This window comes from Malaclemys terrapin, chromosome 25 (genome assembly GCF_027887155.1).
Source record: "Malaclemys terrapin pileata isolate rMalTer1 chromosome 25, rMalTer1.hap1, whole genome shotgun sequence".
Taxonomy (NCBI): Eukaryota; Metazoa; Chordata; order Testudines; family Emydidae; genus Malaclemys; species Malaclemys terrapin.
The window spans coordinates 7,139,133-7,145,898 of NC_071529.1; the positions used below are offsets into that span (position 1 = coordinate 7,139,133).

The following is a 6,766-nucleotide window of genomic DNA, read 5'->3' on the forward strand; positions in this document are numbered from 1 at the left end:
TAAATTATTCATTTAAAGCTGATGGATCCCGTAAAAGCAGTTCACACGCTTTTAAAAGAGTTAAAATGAAGTTTCTTATGATTGTTCTACTAGCTAAAAGGCTCTCATCACATCTGTCTGGTTTTAACTTAAGCTTCATGCAAAAACTGCAACCATTTAGGCATGCAGCCATGAATATTTTTTTTAACCTAGTTTGTTCTGATTTAGCATTTAAACAGGCACTTGGAATAAACAAAGTACTGGTTAAACATGATTTTGTTTGAGATGTTACTGGTCCATCAATGGCTATTAACCAGGATGGACAGGGATGGTGTCCCTAGCCTCTGTTTGCCAGAAGCTGGGAATGAGCGACAGGATGGATCACTTGATGATGACCTGTTCTGTTCATTCCCTCTGGAGCACTTGGCAATTGGCCACTGTCGGAAGACCAGATATTGGGCTAGATGGATGTTTGGTCTGACCCAGTCTGGCCGTTCTTATGTTCTTGAAAGCAACAGGCTTAGTGGCCTTTATTTGAACCAGATCTACTACAGACCAATGGATAGGGCCCTACCAAATTCACAGTCCATTTTGGTCAATTTCATGGTCATAGGATTTTTAAAGTGGTAAATTTCATGATTTTGGCTATTTAAATTTGAAATTTCACAGTGATGTAATTGTAGGGGTCCTGACCCAAAAAGGAGTTGTGGGAGGGTCACCAGGTTATTGTGTGTAGTTCTTGGGCTATTCCAGTCTTGGCCCTACTGGAGCAGACAACGCTGCGTAGACTGAATTACATGATGGTTTTATGATGTATAGAAATAAGATCATTAAACTTATTGTCACTAATGTCTTAGAGCAGAGGGCTCTCGACCTTTTTCTTTCTGAGGCCCCCCCCAAGACGCTATAAAAACTCCATGGCCCACCTGTGCCACAACAACTGGTTTTCTGCATATAAAAGCCAGGGCTGGTGTTAAGGGGTAGCAAACAGGACAATTGCCTGGGGCCCCATGCCGCAGGGGCCCCCGTGCAGCTAAGTTGCTCAGGCTTCGGCTTCAGCCCCGGGTGGCAGGGCTCGGGGACCATGTGGTGGGGCTTCAGCTCTCTGCCCTGAGCCCCAGCGAGTCTAACGCTGGCCCTGCTTGGCGGACCACCTGAAACCTGCTCACGCCCCCTGGAACAGGAACAGCCCTGCAATCCACAGAGCCTGAGTCAGCCGCCCAGACTCCTATACAGTGACAGGGGAGAGAGCGACACCTTAGACTGTGAGCCACAAGCCAGCATGTTATACAGGGAGCTTGCCTAAGCTAGCCAACAGGAGATGCTGACCAGGAGGGGATGTGCTAAGCCATGCCACCTCTCAGAGATAGGTACGAAGCTAGAAGGCAGTCCTTAGCCTATGACTAGGGTATTCATCCAGGGTGTGGGAAACCCCTTCCTTCTGAGGGGGAGAAGGAATTCGAACAGGGCTTTTCCACCGCTCAGGTGAGCGTCCTAGCTGCCAGGCAATGGGATATTCTGACGTGAGGCTTCCTCAATCCCTTCTATGGAAATTGTTCCCCTTTAATGAAAATTTGAATAATTAAATATTAATTGGGGCTGAGAAAGAGTTCGAATGACTCTATGGTCTAGCAGTTAGAGCACTCACCGGAGAGGGGCCACAGCCTGTTCAAATTCCTTCTCCCTCTCAGGAGGAGGGGGGACTTGAACCAGGGGTCTCCCACCTATGAGGTGAGTACACTAGGCTAAAGGTTAGAAAGGAGCTCCTTCTTGTTTTGTGTGAGCTCACCTGAGGTAGCTTCTGGGCACACCTACCAGACTGGGTCCCTGCATATGATTTAGGTGGCAAAATGCCTATCTTTCCCGCTTTGTGAATCGCACTGGGGCTTACGCAGGAGATAGCCGTCTGGGCAATTAGTGCGAAGCAGGAGTGCACATGCCCAGAGCCAGAAACATGAGCGTCTAGGGCCCTTTTGCTGCAAAAACTTAGGTACTGAGAGAGTTTAGGCGCTTACAGGTTTAGGGCGACAGCCAAGCAGGAGTTTTGTGGCTCCCAGTGGTGCCTAATAGGACTTAGGAATCTAAGTACCTTTGTGGATCACACCCATAGAGCTAAGTAACCTTAGTATAGAACGAAAGTGCAGCTTGTAGCATCCCTCACTCTTCCCCCAGGGGCTCCACACGTTGAACAAGCGATAGGAAGAGACTGAACCCCGAGAAGCTCCACAATTGAGGAAAAGCAGCGTGTGGAAGAGGAGCAATATCCTAAACCTCTTCAAAGGAACGAGCAAAACCATACTGAAGTGACTGCAATCCATCCCACTACATGACTCACGGCTGCTGGTGTAACGAAATAGCTTTATAAAGAGGTTATTGGACCCTGCTGGAGTTGGCCTGCTTATTTGATACTATTCTCTCTCGCTGATTTTAACTGTACAAATGAAGTTTACTTCTATAATTGAATGTTAACTCCAAACGTCCCTAATATTCCTCTAAACTGTGGTGATTAGTTGTAATAATGTGGATGGCTTGAGAAACATAAATACTATAGAAGTCTCTTTTTAAAAAAGAACTTTCAAAATAGTTTTTAGAGATCCCTGTCACTGTTTATGTCCCCATGCTGCATCTCTTGGTGGGAGGTGAAATTTTGCTGCGACTTCCTCAGATTGGATCTCCTGCTGCGAAATAGGTTAAAGCACAGGAAATGCAGTTTACGAGAAAAGGCAGACATTTTCAAAGTGATTTGCAGAGCAAGTTCCCCCCTCCCCTCCCCTCCTCAACTTAAATTAACAATTTTAAAATAAAATGTTAGAAATTTCTTTACAGTGCTGCAGGTCTCTGTCTTTTCTTGTGCCCTCAAATGGGATCTCTCATTCCCTCAGTCCTACTCTATATCATCAGATTTGCCAAACTGGCAGAGATTCCTGTTCGACTGTACATTTCTCTTTACTCTGTTTGCAGTAAAACAAAGTCTGACTTCAGTGACTGAGTCTCCTCTGACATGCAGACATACTGACTAGAATACCTTTTCCATTACACTATAGTTTTGGAAGGCCAAGCTTTTATCCAAAGCACCAGCAACTTCCTTTCCTGTCCTTAATCCTCGCCTGCCTCCACTTGGACAGGCATGGCCACTTCCTTTCTGAACAACTTCTCCCCCCCCCCCCCCCTTTTGTTTGCTTTTCAGAAAGTTGATTCAGCCTTAAAGCAAAGTGAGTTGCTATGCCTTTCAGTGGCACTTTACATTCTCTCTGATGATGCTCCCAGGCTTTGGAAGAAAAGGGAATAAGAACAAACGACAAGGTAATCCACCACAGTAACCAGACTAAGTCCTTTTAATGTGGGAGTTTAGCAAGAGGCAATTGCAAGAACAAGCCCCTGGCTTTAAAAGTGCAAGGAAAGACTACAGTTAACATAAAGTCACTTTTAGTTTTCTTCGACCGCGCAGCCTGCTTTTTATGTGCAATATCCATATTTAATCAGAAGCTTGTCAAAAAGATTTAAGAAACGGCAAATCGGGGTGGAGGCATTCTTGTTTTCTGATGTCTTTTTCTCAATTCCTCAGAGGCGCAATGATTGGGAGGTTGGGGATGTTCTGTGTATGAACCCTTCCCTACAGGCCCCTTTGCTCCTCAGGGTGAGGGAGTCATTCCCTGGGGAAGAGGAGACTGTCTTTGCAAACAAGGTCTCTTGTTGCTCAGGCAGAGGGAGGAATTCCCTCTGGGTGGAGATGGAGAGGAATTTTCCCTTCACGCCACAGGGAGTTAAGAGGAAAGCAGGGAAAGTGGATTCATGTTGATCATCCTTATGCATCAGCTCCGTCTCCTCCCTCTGCGCCTGGTCTGTTGCTGCCAGTGCTCATTGAAAGCACCCTCTTGGCTGAGGGAGTAAGACAGCCTAAGTTACCCTTACCCCTGAGTGTTAAGCACATCAGCCACCCGGTCTGCCCCCCCCAGCAGCAGCCTTGCAGTTCATTGGAGGGTGAAACAACCTGGGTGGGTATAAATCTCCACCAATCCCCTCCCTTCTGCACTAATCCAATTCTGCTGACCCCCAGCGCCAAGCCCTCCCAATGCACGCGGGTCCCCTTCCTCCCTGCATGCACAGACACCCCCATCCCAGACACTAGCTCCTTCACTGGGGGCAGGCTCTAACCTCTCACCCCACCGAACCCCTCCTCCATGATCTAGCCCCTCCCCTCCACACTTGACCCCACTTCTCCCATCAGGTGCCCTGCCCCCCCCCCTGCACACTCCTCTCCACCTGCACAAACCCCTACCCCCCCTCAACCCCATGCACTGGCCCCTCCCAGCCCCCCATTAGCTCCTCCCCCTTCCTGCATTCACCCCCACCCCAGGCACTAGCCCCGCCCAGCGCTGACCTCCCCTCCCCCCTCCCAGCACTGACCTCCCCTCCCCCCCCACAGCCGTGCAAATCTCGCGAGAGAACACGCGCTTTCACTAGTGTGTCTTTGCACCAATCGATCCCTATCGGGCCGGGCCGAGTCGGACCAGGGGGCGGACCCGGCCGCACCGACACCCGCCCCACCCCCACTAATCGCCGACTAGTCGGGCTGACCGTGCAGGGAGGGGGGTGCCCCGGATTCTCGTGCCCCCACCTGCGGCACATCGGAGCCGCCCCCCCTTCCCCGGGGCCTTTGTCCTCCGAGGCCGTCGCCGCCCCCCTCCCCGGTCCTCACGCACCTTGGCCGGGAAGGGAGCCTACGCGAGGCCGGGGATCTGCGGCCTCCCCCGGCGAGGGGCTCTCCCCGCTTCCCCCCCACGCCCGGAGCCGCCGAGCTCGCGTGGAGCCCGCTGCCCACAGCGGCGGGGCGCCTGGCTCAGGAGAGGCCGCGGAGCCGCCCCGGGCCTCCCCCTCCCGCCCGGGTGGCCGCAGCAGGTTCCCCCCGCCCTCCTCCTGCCCCCGGCGGCGGCGGGATCCGAGCGGGGCCCGGGGAGCTGCTGGGCCGGGCCGGAGGGGAGAGGAGCGGCGGGGGAGCAGCGCAGGTGAGAGCCGCGGCGGGCTGAGCCCCGGGGAGCGGGGCGGCTGGAGGGGCCCGGCCCGGAGCGCGGCCCCTGCCCCGGGGGGCCGGGGTCAGCGTGGCCTGCGGGCGGGCGGGGAGCGGCCTGGGCCCCGGCGGTTGCTGGGATGGGGAGCGGGGCCCGGCCCGGGGGTCCCTGGCCGCGCTGTCGGGGGGTGGCGGGGGTAAGCGCGAGGCCAAAGGGCGGGCCGGGGCCGGGCACGGCCTGCGGATCCCCGGCCTGGCAGTTGAGGTGGTGGCTGCCTCGGGTGAGAGGGAGGCCGGGAGGGGCAGCAGCTGGGACCTGATGGGGGGGGGCTAAAATCATCCTTGTAAAAACATGGTCCCTGATGTCAGGCAGGGCCCCCCGGCTCCTGGGAGACACCGAGAGTCTGGGCTGCCCGCAGCTCTCCCCCAGGGGCATCCCCGGCCCTGGGAGGCTGATAAACCCATGGGGCCAAACCCCTAGAATCCCCAGTACCCCTATATCCCAGCCCATGGTCACTCCAGGGCTGGGACCCCCTGTCCACACGGTCCCCAGGCCACCCCACACCCTTATTTCAGATGATTGAAGGATCTGCATGTTCGTGGGCTGGCTTCCCTGTCATCCCACTTCTCCCATCTCTAGCTTTTCTAATTTCCAAATGAAAAGAAACCAGTGACAGCTTCGTTAAATGGAGACCGGAGGATTTTATTAATCAGACGTCTCAATTTGTTAGGGGGTTTTATGGCTTGTTCAGGGTCTGAGTGTGTGCATGTACATGCCCCCCAATGGATTCGCTCAGCACCTTGGAACTTAGATTTGCAGCATTTAGAGGAAATGAGATGTATGGGGACAAAATGGACAGTAAATAGAAGGAACAATTGTACGGTGGCTTTTCTAGAGGGCACTTGCTGCCCTTCAAGAACTTTCCATGAAGCATATGATCTTTATACAGCAAATCTGTATTCTCTCATTTTTTTCTGTCTTTAGCTCATGTGGAGAAATGAAACTGGAACAGATATTTCTGGAACTTACCAACTTGCTCAAAATGCAGTTGGCAAGATGTGAATCACAGTTCTAATAAATTCTGCAATTCCTCCTTTTTTTTTTTTCAATTAACTCTCAAATTGTACGTTTCAGGAATTATCCCAAGTTACCCAAGGATGCGTTTTTTTAAACCTTTCATATAATGGCACCAATTTTAATCGATCACCTGGAAGTACCTAGAAGCATCCAGCTATATGGGAGGAACTTGCATGCTAGAAATATCTGGTACATTGCCCAATAAAGGGCGATGTTTAAAAAAGTGTCAATCTTTCCCTCCCATCCCTTTCCTGGAAGAACCCAGGTTTTGTGTCTGAGGTGGTTGTCACAAAAGCAAAAAGGTAGTTGTGTGGCGTTTGGGATTATCTAGTGCTTCAGGGAGTGGCAGAAATAGAGAATTGTGGGGGTTGAAGGGTGTTTTAGCCCTACAATAGTCAGAAAACTCTAAAGACTTCAGCCATTAATCCCCCTCCCCCTCCTCTGTTTCTTCTGCAACAAATTTAACAAAATACCTAATGGCAGAGGGTGGAATCATTAGCAAGAGAACTGGGGTTATTCAAATTAAGAAATTTTCAATAGCTGGTAATAGTGTCAAAAGATGGAACTCTCCAGAATAGGCCCTTATTAAAATAATAACAACTTAGCGGCAAGTCGCATTTTACTGCATGACCATTTTGAATCTATATTGCATGACAGAAATTATTTGTATACAGTCACTTGGTACTACAACTATTTTTGAG

The 6,766-nt window shown here is 51.4% G+C and overlaps 1 long non-coding RNA gene across 1 annotated transcript; it reads right to left on the reverse strand.

Moving 5' to 3' along the window:
- Positions 1-3,286: 3,286 nt before the first annotated feature.
- On the reverse strand, positions 3,287-4,977 carry LOC128829244 (uncharacterized). Its single transcript, XR_008443306.1, has 2 exons — positions 4,683-4,977; positions 3,287-3,858 (listed from the first exon to the last, which is right to left on the reverse strand). It is a non-coding gene; the product is annotated as an uncharacterized LOC128829244 (long non-coding RNA).
- Between the last annotated feature and the right edge of the window lie 1,789 nt (positions 4,978-6,766).